Source organism: Trichosurus vulpecula, chromosome 3, assembly GCF_011100635.1.
Source record: "Trichosurus vulpecula isolate mTriVul1 chromosome 3, mTriVul1.pri, whole genome shotgun sequence".
Taxonomy (NCBI): domain Eukaryota; kingdom Metazoa; phylum Chordata; class Mammalia; order Diprotodontia; family Phalangeridae; genus Trichosurus; species Trichosurus vulpecula.
The window spans coordinates 124,800,141-124,817,238 of record NC_050575.1 but is presented as its reverse complement, the minus strand read 5'-3'; the positions used below and the strand labels follow the sequence as shown (position 1 = coordinate 124,817,238).

The following is a 17,098-nucleotide window of genomic DNA, read 5'->3' as shown; positions in this document are numbered from 1 at the left end:
TCCCAAACAAACCCAGTTCCGAAAGAAGACTGCCACCCACCCAAACGCAAGCCCACACCAGGTCTTACTCCCAAAGGAGTAATTCAAAGATTTGAATTTGCCTCCTGGCAAATCCAGGTCTACCATCTTAAACCCTAGGTCAGCCATCCCCCTCTCCAACGAAAATCTGAGGCTTCCCACAATCGCTAGAAAGCTAGGCCTTCAGAATCAAATTCAAGTTCAGATAGGACTCGCAGAAACTTGGAACAAAGAACACAAGAGCTGGAAGGAAACCTTAAACAATAGCAACAATTTTACATTTCTATAGTACTGTAATGTTTACAAAGGGCTTTCCACTCTACAGCCCCGATAAGGGGTTGCAAGGATTTTTGTCCTTTTTTGTGTGAGGAAAAACAGGCTCAGAGAGACAGTGATTTGACCAACATGATTCTTAAGATAGCTCTGAGGAAAAACTTGAAGCTAGTTCCCTAGGTCCACACATTTTTCAACCACAGAGCCCTATTTTCATTACGTCACCTTAGAACACACAAAGTTGGGACACAGAACTTGGTGACTATCCATTTAGTGACCCTTGAGTTCTTAACCTAGCATCTGTGAACTTTTAAAAAATATATTGTTATAACCTTATTTCAATATCATGAATTATTTTGTAATCCTAAATATTTATTTTAAAACATTTTGAGAAGGGGTCCAGAGGCTTCATCAGACTACCAAAGGGAACCATCACACACACACACACACACACACACACACACACACACACACAAAGGTCAAGAACACTCATGATTCTAGTCAAACCTCATTTAACAGATGAAATTGAGCTTGGGAGTGAGGAGGGGGAAAAGGGAGGTGGAATGACTTGCCCAATGTCCCACAGTAAGCCAATGGCAGGCCTGGATTTGGAACTCAGGCCAGATTCTTTCCACTCCCACGCACTCCCCACCATAGTATTGTTGACACCAGTGCATTCCTGGTTTTTCTTGCCACCGCCAGGAAGGCCTGGGGAGGAGTGGGATGTTTGGGGCAGCTGCAGCTGTGGGATGTGGATGCACAGACATTCAACCTCTTGGATGCCTGTAACTTAATTTATACCATGGATCACCACCCCCCCCCCAAGTTGCCCATGAACTGGCCCTCCTCCTGACCCAAACTACCTGAGCCACATGTACCTGCCTTGACTACTCCATTAAGCAATATTATTCAAGTCCAAAAACTGTTTGGAAATGCAGCTTTAACCAATCTTGTGCCGCCCCCCCCTTAAAGAAATCTATAATTAAAAGGTCACACTGGCACATCTGCACACATCTGGAGCAAACTAGCTCTGAACCCTGCTGGTCCCTTTCCTTCTGAGTCAATGTTTTCCTTTGCAGCTTTCCTCTCTGTTTATCTAACATCTTAATAAAACTTCCAAATGGGAGAGAGGGTGAGAAACATTTGGTGTGGCCATGCAGACCCATTCCTGAAGGAGTCTTCCTCCCACCTCCCAATATCTCTGGCAGATGGAAGCTTAACAATCTTTCCTGCCTCCCAAGGCATCTAGGGCAACAGCTAATATCGTACTGCTATTTCCACCCACCTCCTCTAATCTTCCCCTCCCCTCCAAAAATATGTCTAGTAGGGAATCCAGAGAAACTGTTATAACATTTTCTTTTTATCCTAGAGCTGGAAGGGATGTTAGAATGAAGAGTGTTAGAGCTGGAAGGGATATTAGAATACCGAGTTGAGCACAATTTTTGAGATCATTTAGTTATTTTACAAGTGAGGAAGCTGGGGTCAAGAGAGGTGGAATAACGTGTCTATCATATAGCTATTAAGGAGGGAACACAGAACTCAGGTCTTCTGACTCCCCAGCACAGAATTCTCTTCCCTACTTCCCCAGCCTCTCAAATGACTCATACAAATTTGAAGACTCACAGTTTGATCCATTTTCCAAGTATCTATTTTTACGTATAGCTGTTTTATTAGAATTTTTGTTGATATATTTTGTTTTCACATTGCCTTTATTTCCAAAGACATCCCTCTCTCCCACTCCTCCCCAGCAAGCCACCCCTTGTAACAAAGCATTAAAATGGAGGTGTGCGGGAAGAGTTCAGAAAAACCAACGAACATATCAACCAAATCTCTTAGTGTATGAAATATTTTGGTTATGATAATTACAGTATTCAATTTTATTTAGTTTCTGCTAGATGTTTTTCCATTTATATTGTTGTAGCCATCATGATCATTGTTTTCCTGCTTTTCTAGCTTTGTTCTATATCAGTTCATATAAATCTTTTCATGCTTCTCTGAATTCTTCATGTTCATCCTTTCTTATGGTGCAGTACTAATCCAATAAAAACATGTACAACAATTTATTTAATCATTCCCCAATCAGCAAATACCCAGTCTGTTTCCAGTTCTTTGCAGCCACAAAATGTGCTACTATGTATATTTTTGTGAATATAGTGCCTTTCTCTATTTGACCCCCTTGGGGCATAAGCCTGGGAATTCACCAATTGATATGTATCCTTGTATGAGCAACTGAGTTATCCTGAGTTGGTAACAATTTCTCACAAACAAGTCTAGTCTTAAAAGATTTAAAGGCACCCTCCTTATTAGTGGCCTGCCCTGGGCTAGCTTGTTTGGAAGAAATCCTAAGGGCTTTCAATTTATGGTAACTCTAATACAGATGGACATTTACAACACTGAAAAAGGGGTAAGTAGTGATATAGTGGAAAAAAAAAGATTCTGCTGGAGTGCAAAGACCTGGGCTGGATTCATAGATCTTCTCTTTACTACCTGTGTGAGGATTGACTGTGCAAATTACTTTCCCTCAGTTTCCATAACCGTACAATGAAGAAATTGGATTCCTTTCTAAGGATCTTGGAAGCTCTAAATACATATTCTGTAAGACCCCTTGGGGCAGCTAGGTGGCTCAGTGAATGGAGCACTGGCCCTGGAACCAGAAGGACCTGAGTTCAAATTAGACCTTAGACACTGACTGTGTGACCCTGGGCAAGTCATTTAACCCTGTGTGCCACAATTTCCTCATCTGTAAAATGACCTAGAGAAGGAAATGGCAAACCACTCTAGTATCATTGCCGAGAAAATCCCAAAGGGGGTCACAAGGAGTCAGAAATGACTGAACAGCAGGAGAGCAAAAGACCCCTTAAATCTAGCCCCCTCTGCAAACCCTTCTGTGACCACACAGTTTGGAGTAATAATTATCTCTCCCTTCTCTGAACTGTCATGTAGTTTATTGCCTTAACCATGTATCTAGCAACTAAACAGACACTGTACTTATTGCATTATGACATCTTTCTTATCTTGAAATTTTATATACTTCTTTTATTGTTGCTAAAGTTTTAAAACTTTGCAGTGCTTCTGTATTGTCTCCCAGTGACATAGTAATACTGTGACACTGACAAGTTAGCCAGAAGATTTTTTTGCTGTTGTTACTATATTATTTTCCAATGAGTCTCTGAGCTCCATGAGGGCAGAAACATCTTATTCATCTTTGCATCCTGCCGGGCCAGGCCCAGCAACATGGCCTTACCCATAGTGGCATAATCAGCAACAGTTCTCATTTCTATAATGCTTTCCCGTTTATATAGCTATTTCCCCACAGCAATGTTATGAGGTGGGGAACACAGGGATTATTATTCTGGTTTTACAGAGAAAGAAGCTGGGGCTTAAGGAGGTTTTAACTGACTTGCCAAGGTTATACACCATTAGAGTCAGGAGTCAAACTCATATTCCAGAATCACAAAATGGAAAGAAACTTGAAACATTGCCTAGTACAAGAGGGAACGAAGTGGTGCAGTCAATACAGTATTGGACATTGGACTTAGAGGGGGGAAAAAGACCTGAGTTCAAATTCTGCCTCAAGAATAGGCAAAGAGAAAACATAATTAACTTTTTACAACCCATTTTTGACCAAGAAATTTTTACTCAACTCCAGGCATATAGGTATATAAAATAGGTATACAAATCAAGCATTTACTGATAACAAATCATAAAGAAATTTATTTAAAAAAAAATTTTTGGTATACATACAATTTTACTATTTATTAAAGATGAAAGCAAATTTGCATACTAATGAGGTGGATGTGCTTGTTTATTTTTACATAAAGAATTAAATCGTGGCAGAATATTTGATACTGCAGGATGGAGAGCATCTTCAATGATTTTCAGAGTTGATCGACATTTTGATTTTGTAATCATCAATTCTGAGAATGCCACTTTGCATAAATATGTATTCCAAATTGCAGAAGTATCCAACAAAAACTGCAGAGAAAACCAAGAAGCAGTCTGGCAGAAAATAGGTATACACCAACAGATCACACTATATACCAAAAGAAGCTTCAAATGGTTATTTGACTTAGACATAAAGGACCATAGAAATTACATGTCAGATCCATGGGTGGGGAAAATTCATGACCAAACATGGGATTAAAAGGATCACAGAAGGTAAAATGGGTAATTTTGATTATATAAAATTTTTAAAATCTGTACAAACAAAACCAATACAGCTAAGATTAGAAGGAAAAATCTTTGCAGCAAGTTTCTCTGATAAAGTTCTCATTTTTAAGATATATAGGAAACTGATGGAACTTTATAAGAGTAAGAACCATTCCCCAACTGATAAACCGTCAAAGGACACAAAGAAGAAATTTTCTGAGGAAGATATCAAAGTCTCAATAGCCACATAAAAATGCACCAAATCATTAGTAATTAAAAGAATGCAAACTAAAACATCTCTGAGTTTCCACCTCACCCTCCTCACATTGGCAAAGATGACAAGAAAGAGAAATGAAAAATACTCATGGGGCTGTAGGAAATAGACATATCAATGCATGAATAGTGGAGCTGTGGAATGGTCTACCCATTTTAAAAAATATTTTTACTTATTTCATTAAATATTTCCCAATTACATGTAAAAATTATGATCTTTTTAAAAAAACACTTAAGTTCTAAGAGAATGCACAGACCAAAAGTAAATAAATAAACAAACAAGTAAATAAATAAATAAATGAACAAAACAGAAAAAACAAAAGAAAGTTTTAAAAAAGTATGCTTCAATCTGCATGCAGAGGTCATTGATTCTCTCTCTGGAGGTAGATAACATTTTTCATCATGGGTCCATTGGAATTGTCCTGGATAATTTTCTTGACCATAGTAGCTAATTCATTCACAGTTGATCATCCTTACAATATTGCTTGTGCTATATATAGTGTTCTGCTAGTTCTGCTCACTTCACTTTACATCAGTTAAAGATAAAGTCTTCCCAAATTTTTCTGAAACCATACTGCTCATCATTTTTTATACCACAATAGTATTTCATCAAATTCATATGCCACAACTTGTTCAGCTATTCCCCAATTGATGAGCATCCCTTTGATTTCTGATTCTTTGCACCACAAAAAGAGCTGCTATGACTATTTTTGTACAAATAGGTCCTTTTCCCTTTTCTTTAATTTGAGGAATGGCTCTTATTTTTATAAATTTTGTTCAGTTCTCTATATGTTTGAGAAATGAAGCCTTATAAAAGAAATTTAATATACCCCCCCCCCGTTTCCTGTTTTCCTCCTAATTTAGGGCTGCATTAGTTTTGTTTGTGCAAAAGCTTTTTAATGTCATGTGGCCCAAATTATCTATTTTACTTCCCGTGATCTCTTTTCTATCTCTTGTTTGGTCATAAACTCTTCCCTTATCCATAGATCTGATAGGTACATTTTTTTCTATGCTCCTCTAATTTACTGATGATATCACCATTTGTGTTTAAATCATTTGTCCATTTTGACCTTATCTTGATATACAGTGTAAGATATTGGTTGGTCTAGCTATTCTTGAGTGCGATTTGGAATTACACCCCCAAAAGTAATAAACCGTGCTTAACCTTTGACCATTATTAGGTCTTTACTCCAAAGACATAAAAGAGAGAGAGACAGAGAGAAAAGAGAGAGGACTATTTGTACAAAAACATTTATAGCAGCTCTTGGTAGCTGGAAATTAAGGGACTGCCTATTAATTATGGAATGGCTGAACAAGTTATGGTATATGAATATGATGGAATACTATTGTGTTCTAAGAAATGATGAAGGATATTGTTTCAGAAAAAACTGGGAAGATTTGTATGATCTGATGTACAATGAAGCAAGAAGAACCAAAATAATTTATACAATAACAATATTATAAAGACAAGCAAGTTTGAAAGACTTTGATAAACACAACAACCAATCACAATTCCAGAGGACCCATGACGATATATATGTGTGTGTGCACGCACGCATGTGTGTGTGTGTGCATTTGGAGAAGTCAATGGAGATGAATGTTTTGATTGATAATACATATTTATCACAAGAGTTTTTTCCTTTCTTCTTTCTCTCTCTCTCTCTCTCTCTCTCTCTCTCTCTCTCTCTCTCTCTCTCTTTCTCTTTTTCTTGGCAATAGGGTTTAAGTGACTTGCACAGGGTCATACAGCTAGTAAATGTCCGAAGCTGCATTTGAACTCAGGTGTTCCTGACTCTACAGCCAGCACTCCATTCACTGTGTCACCTACTGTAACAATAAGGCAATAATAACAGTGTAGATGATAATCTTCAAAATGCCTATGTAGTTCTGTATCACAAAGTATACTAGTCTCTCCACATAGAAGGTAGAAGAAGTAAACCATTTATTCAGACAACAGAGAACCATATCCCTCAAGCCATTTATCCAGTCAGTCTACTTCATCATAACAGCAAGGAACCAAAAACATTCAATATACAATATCACAACCTGGAGCCTCACCATCCCAAAACCTTTCCAACCCCCTGCTGGGGTCTTCCTGAAAACAAACTCACAATACAACTAAGTTAGCCAGTTCAGTTCTAACCATCATGAGGGCAGCCATCAGCAGCCATAATATCTTTCTCTCTCTCAGCATTTCCCTGTGACATAACTTCCTTTTCCTGTCAGGAAGCTCCTCCCACCACATGTAACATAAGCAGGTCACATGGCCTATTAATGGGTGGGAAAGATCTTCAAATCTAAATTGCTACTACATCTCCCTGTCCTTTTTCTTTCTTTTTTCAATAGGGGTGGGGGTAGGAAAGAGAGAAGGTGAATTTTTATTACTGAAAAAATAAAATTAAATGAAAATAAACTCTGCTTGAGACACCTATATGACCCTGGGCAAGCCTTAATCTCTTAGCTTCAATTTCCTCATTTGTAAAATGTGGATGATAATAGCATCTACCTCACTGGGTTATTGAGAGGATCACATGAGATAATATATGCAAGATATTTTGCAAACCTTAAAAAGTGCTATATAAATATTAGGGAGATTGAATCTAAACAAGATGAAGACTCACTCTTGCTTCTCATGGGGGTGGACATTCATGAAGGGACAAGATAGAAGAATGAGACTAGGATAAACCTAGCAGTCCAGTTTGACTGGAATATAGCATGAATGAAGGGGATTGCAGAAGACGTTGAATGTTAGGCTACAGGAGTCTAATCATAATAGTTCACATCTAAGGTTTATTTAAAAAAAAAAAACCTTTCTTCAACAGCCTTGAGAGATAGCTATTGTAAATATTGTAGTGCCCAAAGAAACTGAAGCTCAGAGAGGTGGAAGTGATTTGATCATGTTCACACAGTTAAGAAGTTTCAGAAGCATGATTCAAACCCAGATCTAATTCAAAGCCTGGTATTTTTTCAACTCTACCATGTTTCTTACCTCTCTGACTACCCCCTCTCACCCCACTTCCAAAAGCATATTAAATATCCCATTTTTGAGGTTTATAATATTCTTTCATCATGACTACTCAGTGAGGCAAGAGTGATTATTTTCATTTTAAAGATAGAAAAGAAAGACTCAGAAGTTAAGTGACATGCCTAAGCACATATCAAGTTGTAGAACTGGGACTTGACCAAGGTCTCCTAATTTCTGGTCACATTATGTTGGGGAATATAGCATGAAAAGAACTAGATGCATACAGTATGTATACAGAATATATGGAAGGCAATCTCAAAGGGGAAGGCACCAGCAACTGGGGGAGATGGGACCAGAAAAGCACATAATTCCAAATGGCTTGCTAAAATGGTTAGAACAATTCACCACTCTACCAAAAAAGTAATAGCATGCCTATATTTTCCCAGTTGCTGCCACATTAACTAATCCTGCCTTTGTCCCATCTTTGACAGGAAGACTTTCCTTGTCCATCTTAATTCAAGTGACTAATTCTGTGTTAATTATTTCTTACTTATTCTGTATATAGCTTGTTTTGTATGTATTTGTTTGAATGCTCTCTTCTCCGTTAGATTGTAAGCTCCTTGAGGCCAGGGACTGTCTTTTGCATCTTTTTGTATTCCCAGCGCTTAGCACAGTGCCTGGAACATAACAGGCACTTAACAAATGTTTCTTGATTGATTGGTCATCTTTGCCAGTTTTCTGGGTGTGAAGCAAAACATCACAGTTTCAATTTTGCGTTTCTTTTATCATTAGTTATTTGGAACATTCATTCACACAGTTGTTAATAGTTTGCAAGTCTTCTTTTGAGAATGGTTAGTTCGTATCTTTTGACCATTCATCTATCAGACAATGGCTTTTGGTATCATATACTCCAGTTGGTTATCTACATATTTTAGATACCAAACCCTTATCTGAGTGATTTGATACAAAGATCAACAAGTCCTTATTAAGCACTTACTATGTGCCAGGCACTGTGCTAAACTCTGGGGATACAGAGAAAATCAAAAATGGTTTTGAACTTTAGGTCAGATGTTCATTCCATTACCCCACAATTCCCCCCCCCCCCGAATAAATGTTTGTTGAATTAAATCAACTTATCCACTCAGAAGAACAAGACTGTGTTTACCATGGAGGTGGTCCAGCTGACTGTAGCTACAGTAGGAACCATGACAGATGGAGAGATGTGGGAGGGATAGAGGGAGGGAGTTATCCAAGCTTATTAAATTTACCTTTTAGAAACTGGATTTACTGTAGTAATTTCTCTACTTTTCTTACCCACTTCCTATTCTTTTCTCTGCAGAACACTTTTCTCTACTACTACTGCCAGTTATAACTTTATTCCCTGTCCTCAGTCCCAGCAATGGGGTTCAAAGAACCCCATGGGAATTTCACCAACAGAATCAGTGGGGACAGCTCCAGCCCACATGTGTGGGGATAAAAATGAACAGAAAGAAGGTGGTTAGAACAAATGAATAAGAATCTACATTTACTTTGCCTGGGGAGAATGAAGAGCAATTGGAAAGAATTGATGGGGAGGCGAATTTTGGCTCAGCATAAAGAAGGACTTTCTAACAATCACTGCTGCCAATCAATGAAATGGGCTACCTTGCAAACCCGTGAACTCCTTGTCTCTTGAAGCATCTAAGGAGAGGTAGTTGACCACTTATCAGAGAAGGTATCTACTGAATTTCTACACAGAGTGGGTAGTTGAACTAGATGCCCTTTTAAATTATTTGAATACCTGAGGAAAAGTGTTGATGGCAGGTAATGGAAGCTGCAGCAGTGAAGTCAGCAGTTTCTAGGCAGGGGCACTCAGATATTCCCTTTGGGGGTCAGCCCTTTGCCTATTAGAGAATTGGATGTGTTGGTAACTACATGGGGAGGAACCTGTGCCAGTTGCTACTGCAGTAGACAGGATGTAAAGTGAGACAAGGACAGATGTATTTCTCTACTTTCTTCTCTGTTTCAGGGCAGCCATCATCATTTAGCAGAGGGTAGAGTTAATTTACAGTCATTTGGTATCAAGAAAGCATTTTTAAAATCCTCCTGAGGACTTCCCAGGACCCTTTCCCCAGCTGATGCCAAGCGTCATGGCATCAGGAAAACGGCAGCTGATCATAGCCAATTCTCATTTTAGAAAAAAGACTAAGACCTAGAGAGGAGATACAGTGGAAAGAGTCAGATTGGGAGGCAGGAGACCTGGGTTCTAGTTCTACTTCCACCACTTATTAGCTGTGCTATTGTGATTAATTTGCTTAATAATCTGAGCTTCAGTTTGCTCATTTGTAAAATGAAAATAACACTTGCTATATCTATCTCACAGAAGTAGTATGAATGCACTTTGTAAACCATAAAGCAACATAAGGATTATTGCTATCTACTGTCCAAAGGAGCTGGAGTAGATGATTGCTAAGGTCATATAAGAATAATGTTTTAAACCTCAAAGTTCTAAGGGGCCTTTTAGCTCTAAACATTTCATCATCTTAACCCCTATCTAGTTTAGACATTGTATGTTTTAAGGTTTTTTCCATCACTAACATTCGATGTATCAAGTTACCTTGTAGTTCTAACATTTTATGTTCTAAGTTCCCTTTCAGTTCTAACATTCTGGGTTCTATTTCTCACATTCTTTGTTCTAAAATTCTTTCCAGTTCTCACATTGTATAATCTGTAAAAATCTTCCTGTTTCTGTTAGTGCTAGTAGAAAACAGGTGCTTCTAAAAAAAATTAAGAAAACAGGTGCTTCACTAAGCACTGGAGCTGTTTCCCAAGATTGGCCTCCTCTAGTATCCTGGATAGAACCACTTTCTAAACACTAAAGAAGAAAATACCAACCCTCAGTCTCACAAAGACAATATCAAAAACACATCTGACCACTTGCCATCTCTGCAGCAATGCCCAGCTGTCTTTAAGACCCAGCACTGGGCTTGTCAGTGTCAGTGGACATCTCCAAAGCCCATCTGTGCTTCACTTGGTACATTCTAAGGCCACATTGGCTGCATGTTTACCAGCAGAACGTGCTGTCAAAAAGGCTTTCTTGGCTGCCAGATGGATGATAGGGCTTTGGCAGTGACAGATTTCACTCCAGTGGCAGTTAGCACTAGGCCCCTTGTGACTCTAGGTACCATGTTTACCCAGAGAGTAGGTACCAATACGGAATTAATTGATGGGCTTGGCAGCACAGTGCCTGGAGAGAGATGGTGGGTGATGGTGTTGGGAGAAAAACAGCTGAGCACAGCAAATACATCCCAGTGACCCAATTCCATTCCATTCTGTCTTCTTAAAAATAATTGAATTTAAATGAATAGATTTCACATGTTCCCTCCGGCTTGGAGTGGGGAGGGGGGCAGTTAGCAGGAGGATAGGAAGAGGGGGGAATTTCCTGGGTTTAGTATTGGCAGATATTTTAAAAAGTCATTTTGCTCAGAAAAGCTTCATTCTTTTTTTTTTCCTTCTGTGTGGCCAGTGGAATGGAAGACAGTGGAGTGGTAATAGGGGATTTGCAATGAGTTTTGTTGCTGATACCAGAGAAATTCAGATTCTTGGACTGATCATTTTCTCATAGGAGTAAAGAAAGAGAGGGAGAGAGATTAATAAGGAAGGAAGGAGAGAGGGAGGAAAGAAGCAGAGGTTAATAACTAATAGGGATATCAACTCAATTGGCCTCTTCCTCTTTCAGAAGCTTGGATAGAATACAGTCTGATTCTACAGATTTAGAACCAAGGGTTTCTATTAGGTGGAGTTAAAGACAGCATACTTTTTAGGCATGGGCGATGGTCAATGCAAAGACCCAGAAATGGAAGATAGAGTGCCATATGTGAGGAATGGTAAGAATGCTAGCTAGCTACACTGGAGAGTGCAGGACGGAGAATAATGTATGATGAGGCTTGAAAAGCAGTTTGGGGCCAGGTTGTAAAAGGCTTTAAAAGTCAACTAGAAGAGTTTCTATTTGATCCTAGAGGCAATAGGGAGCCACTGGATTTTATTAAGTAGGAGAATGAAATGTTCAGACCTGTGGTTAAAGAAAATCACTTTGGCAGTGATATGGAGCATGTATTAGGATGAAGAGATACTTTAGAAAGGGAGACAAGTTGGGGACCATTGCAAAAGTCCTGGTGAAAGGTTATGAGAGCTTGAACTAAGATGGTAGCTGTGTGAGTAGTGGGGAGATGAATATGAAACTTTTGTAGAAATGAAAATGACAGGATTTGTCAAGCAATAATGAGGAGTCAAAGATAACACCAAGGTTACAGACCTGGGAGATCTGAAGGATGGGATGCCCTCAATGGAACTGTGAAGAGAAAAGAGGGTTGAGCTTTGGACGTGTTGAATTTAGGATGCCTATGAGATGTCAAATTTGAAATGTCCCATAGGTAGTTAGTGATGTGAGCTTGGGGATCAGGAGATTGGAGTTTGGTATATAGATCTAAGTGTCATCTACATAAAAATGATAGTTAAACCTTTAGGAATTAATGAGGTCACCAAGCAAGATAACATAGAGAGAACTGAGAAAAAGGCTCATGCCAGAGACTTGAGCTCTACTGAGATTTAGAAGGCATGACACAGATGATGTAATAACACAGGAAACTGAGAAAGAGCAGTCAGACAGGAAGGAGGATTACCAGGAGAAAGTAACATTACAAAAACCCAGAGAAGAGAGAGTATCCAGGAGTATAGTGTGGTGGTCAACATTAGAAAATGGGGCAGAAAAGTCAAGAAGGAGGAGGATAAAAAAAAGACCAGCACTTTTGGCAAAGAAGAGATCACTAGTTTTGATGAAGAGAGCAGTTTCAGTTGAGTCATGAGGCTGGAAAGCAGGTTGCAAAGGGTTGAAAAGAGAATGAAATGAGAGAAAGTGAAGGGAAAGAGTATAGACAGCTTTTTATAAGAGTTTAGCTGAAAAAGAGAGGAAAGGTATAAGAACAATAGCTTGAGAGGATGGTAATATCTAGTAAGTGGTTTTTAAGGATGGGAATGACCTGGGTATGTTTGTAGGCTAAAGGAAGGAGTCAGTAAATCAAAAGAGACTGAAGATTAGAAAGAAGGAAAGGACTGTCTTGCTGTAGCGAGGGAATAGCCAACATAAATTAGTAGTGAGGAGACCCAATCAGCTTGACTGTGAGACTTCCCCTAGTTCTGTTTAGTAGGAAGTGAGTGTAAGTGGAGGAGGCAAATGGTGGGAGTAACCTGGGGTTGGGATTGGAGAGGCATTCGAACAAAGGGGTAAAGAATTTGAGAGTAGGGGGGAGAGAGAGAGAGGAGTTGAATTGATTTACTATAGAATTGAGATTAGGAATGGAGGAATATGAATAGTACATGAATGTAATGGAATATTTTTGTACCATAAGAAATGATGAATATAAAGCATTCAGAAAAGCATGGGAAGAATTATATGAGCTGATGCAGAATGACATCAGCAACCTGAAAAAAACAGAAAAAATGACTAGAATAATTTAAATGGAAAGAACAACAAAATCTGGAGATAAATACTATAATTATAATGACCAAGCTTGACCAACCTTTGCAGAGGTGGGGGACTATGCAGAGGGGAGATATAGAATGTTACATGAATTGTCATACTTGGTTGATATGTTGGTTAGTTTTGCTAATGTGCTTTTTAAAAATCTTTTTTATTCTTTATTACAAGGGATAGTTTTTTGGGTAGGGGATGGGGACATAAAGGTGATATAAAAAGAAAAGGTGGCAATAAAAAAAAATTAAAATTTTCAAAAGGAAAGAAAAGAACCCTTGATTTGGCAGGAGACTTGGGTTCCAGGCCCGGCTTTGTGTAAGTTTGGGCAGCTCACTCCCGTGTGTAAAATCAGGAAACTAAATGTAAGGATTTTTAAAGTCCCTTCTAGCCCTGATACTTCTTGATTCTATGAAGGTCAAAACAATATAACAATAATAACTCATATTCCATTTCCATGAGTATTTTAAATGTCAAAAAGCACTTTTTTCACTACTGTGAGTATTGTGATTCCTATTTTACAGATGCAGAAACTGAGACTCATAAAGGAATAATTTATTGCCCCAAATCCTACACTTAATAAGTGGGAGGGGAAGGGCTTAATCCCAGATTTTTTGACATAGAATCTAGTATTTCTTCCACTTGAACACTTTGCCTCTGTAGGGTAGAAGTTGGGATCTTAGTATGTGTGTTCAAGAACTAACTGTATTTGACCTTGAGCTAAAGTTTACCTCTCTGGGCCTCAGTTCACTCACTTTCAAATGGGGATGATAGCCCCTGCCCTAACTATTTCACAGGAGCGTTGGAGCTATTATTAAATGAGATAATAGATGGAAAGCACTTGGTAATTGTAAAAGTGATAAGTAACTATGAGCTGGGGAAAAAACAACTGGAATTGCTTTGAGGCCTTCAGGAAAAGCAATAACTGTAAAATGACAAGATTCACAACAGCTGAGATAATGACACATGTAATTTAATAAAAGTTCCCCCAGGAGAGAAAAAGAGAGACTATGTCAAGAGCCTAAGGCTCCCTCAATAGCACCACAGACTCAAGCTTTTAACTGCTGCCACAGAGTTGCGATAGAATGAGCCCTGACCTAAATGTCAAGAGATCTAATTTCCCAATTTCCAGCTCTACCATTATTAGTTATGTGATTCTGAGCAAGTAATTTTCCCTTATTGGACCTCATTTTCCTCATCTGTGAAATGGAGATAATACTGACATTGTCAGCTTCACAGGATCGTTGTAAAACTCCACTGAGACAATGTCCATAAAGAGTTTTGTAACCGTAAAATAGTGCAAAAATGCGGATTGTTGTTCTTAGTTAAGAACAACATCTAGGGCCTAGTCCCTGAAGGTTTATCTGGGCTAATTTTGCTCTTGGAAATGAGGGTAGAGGAGCCAGGTTGGACCTAGACTCTTCCACACAAGCCACCCAAGGGGAAAAAAATTAAATTAATATTGGAGAAGGGAGCAACAATACAGTTAATCTCAAAGTGAAAAAAAAAAACAACTCCTGAGAACAATCTAAAAGAAAAATCTCCCCAAATTATAGACAGTTCTAAGGTCATTTTATTGCTAATATCCCTTCTAAGCAAGTTACTTGCCTTTTCTAGTTTAGTTTTCTTAGCTATAAAAGGGGTATATTGGACCACATGATCTCTCAGGTTTCTTGCTAGCTCTGACAATCCGTGTTTTAGTAGGCACTTAATAAATGTTAGCTGACAGTTTGTTTCCAATATTACACATTCTAAATGCTCTTCTAGTTCTAACACCCTACGTTCTGTCTAGTAACATTCTGTTCTTATGAGGCTCCCTTCAAAGCTCTAACTTATTATGTGCTCTGTATTCTAGCCTTTAATGGCCTAAGGTCCCTACCAGCTCTAACACTGTGTGTTATAACATTCTATGTTTTATGAGGTAGCATTCTGTGTTCTAAGGCTCCTTCAAGCTCCACCAGGCTAGGATTCTAAGTAGGCTTCTATCTCTCCCCCCTGGGGTTTTCTAGTTGAGAGACACTGCTGCATACCAGCTTGCTGTTGAGGGCACAATATGGTTCCAGCAGAGGGGCTTTTGGTCTTGGGAAGAATGTCTGTAACTGTCTCCTTGATAGTGTTTAGAAAACCTGAACACAGGGCACGTGGGGAGAAGCTCCCCCGTTGCCTCTCTGCCTCAGCACTAGCACTTCAATCAAGCTGTCAATAGGGCATGCTTTGAATAATTCAAGCTCTGAGCTATAGTGGGTAGAGGGAGAGAATATAAAAAGGGCTGGTAGCTGTCTATTGTGACAGGAACTACTTCCCTGCTGAACTTCATCTTCCCTAGAGGAGCCACTGGAACCTGCCCAGGTAAACCAGGCTGGAGGCAGGAGGGGGGGGGGTGGAGGCGGGGGAAGGGAGGATGGGGAAAAGAACTCTGAGACAGTGGTTGCGTGCCAACAGTTTATGAGATTGGAGAATACAGGGGAAAGAGCATGGGAACCGATGTCAACAGGCTTGCGTTCCACTTCCAGTTCTGCCACTTGCTAGGTGAATCTGGGCAGGTCATTTGTTTCCTCTAGGCCTCAGTTTCTCCATCTTTAAAATGGAATTAATGACTTCTCTTTTTGTTTACCTTAATTTCTCCATCTTATTTACCTTATGGGGTCACTGTGGAGATTAGATCTGACTGTCAGAATTCATCATGACCTTCTAATGTCAAATACTAGAAAAGAAAATAGAGGGAAATGTACCCAATAGGGAATGCATAGCTCAAAGAGTCTCAGAGTTGAATGGTGCCACGATAGCTACCTAGACCAACCCTTGCTCAAGCAAAAATCCCCTCTACAACATACCAACAGCCTTCGCGTGAAGTGGTCTAGTGAATGAGGGAACTACTCCCAAGAGATACAGCCTGTTCTATTTCTAAATAGTTCTAAGATGATTTCTGTAGCTATGTGGAGGAAAGAGAAGAATTAGAAACAAGGAGACCAATGAAGAAGCTGTAGCAAGAGTCCAAGCAAGAGATGATAAGCACCTGAAATAGGGTGGTGGCTGTGAGTAGAGAGGAGGTTAATGGGAGAGATGTTACAGAAATAGGATCAACAAAGCTTGCTAACCACAGGATAAGGAAGAGGGAAGAGTCAAGAATGGTGGTGAGATTGTTAACCTGGGTAACTGGATGTATGGTGGTGCCCTTGAAAGAAGTAAGATAAGTTAGGAGAAAGGTCAGATAGAGGGGTAAAGATAATAAGTTTAATTTTGGACATGTTAACTTTGAGATGCCCAAGGGGATATCCACATAAAGATGTCCTGCAGTTGCTGATATGGGACCGGAGCTAAGGAGACATGAGGGCTATGTTATACAGATTTGGGAGTCATTTGCAGAGAGATAATAATTAAACTCAGAGAAATTGATTACCAAGGAAAAGAGTGGAATGAGAAAAGAGAAAAGCACTCAACAGAGCCCTGGGATATTCCCATGCTTAGGAGGCAGGGCACAGATGATGATGCCAGAGAGGAGACTGAGAAGGACCAATCAGACAGAGGAAACTATGTGAGACTAGTGTCATGAAAACCAAGGGAGGAGAGAATATCCTGGAGAAGGGGATGATCAATCAATCAAAAATATTTTTAAGCATCCACTATGCACCAGACCCTGTACTAGGTAGGTATTGAGGATACAAGCACAAACAATGAAACAATTCTCACTTTGCAAGGGATTTAGTGTCAAAAGCTGCAGAGGAGCAGGGAGAAGGGAATAAGCATCTCTATAGCACCTACTATGTTCTAGATACTCTGCTAAGTGCCCCCCCCCAACATTATCTCATTTGATCCAAACAACTCTGGGAGATAAGTGCTTTTATTATCCCCATTTTACAGTTGAGATAAATAAAGTTTCAATGACTTGCCCAGGGTCACACAGCTAGGAA

General features: G+C 39.3%; 1 protein-coding gene across 3 annotated transcripts in view; it reads right to left on the bottom strand.

The window, feature by feature from the left end:
- Nucleotides 1-17,098, bottom strand: part of LOC118841770 (DAB2 interacting protein) — a 293,167-nt gene that overhangs the window by 89,434 nt on the left and 186,635 nt on the right. The gene's annotated exons all lie outside the window — the stretch shown is intronic.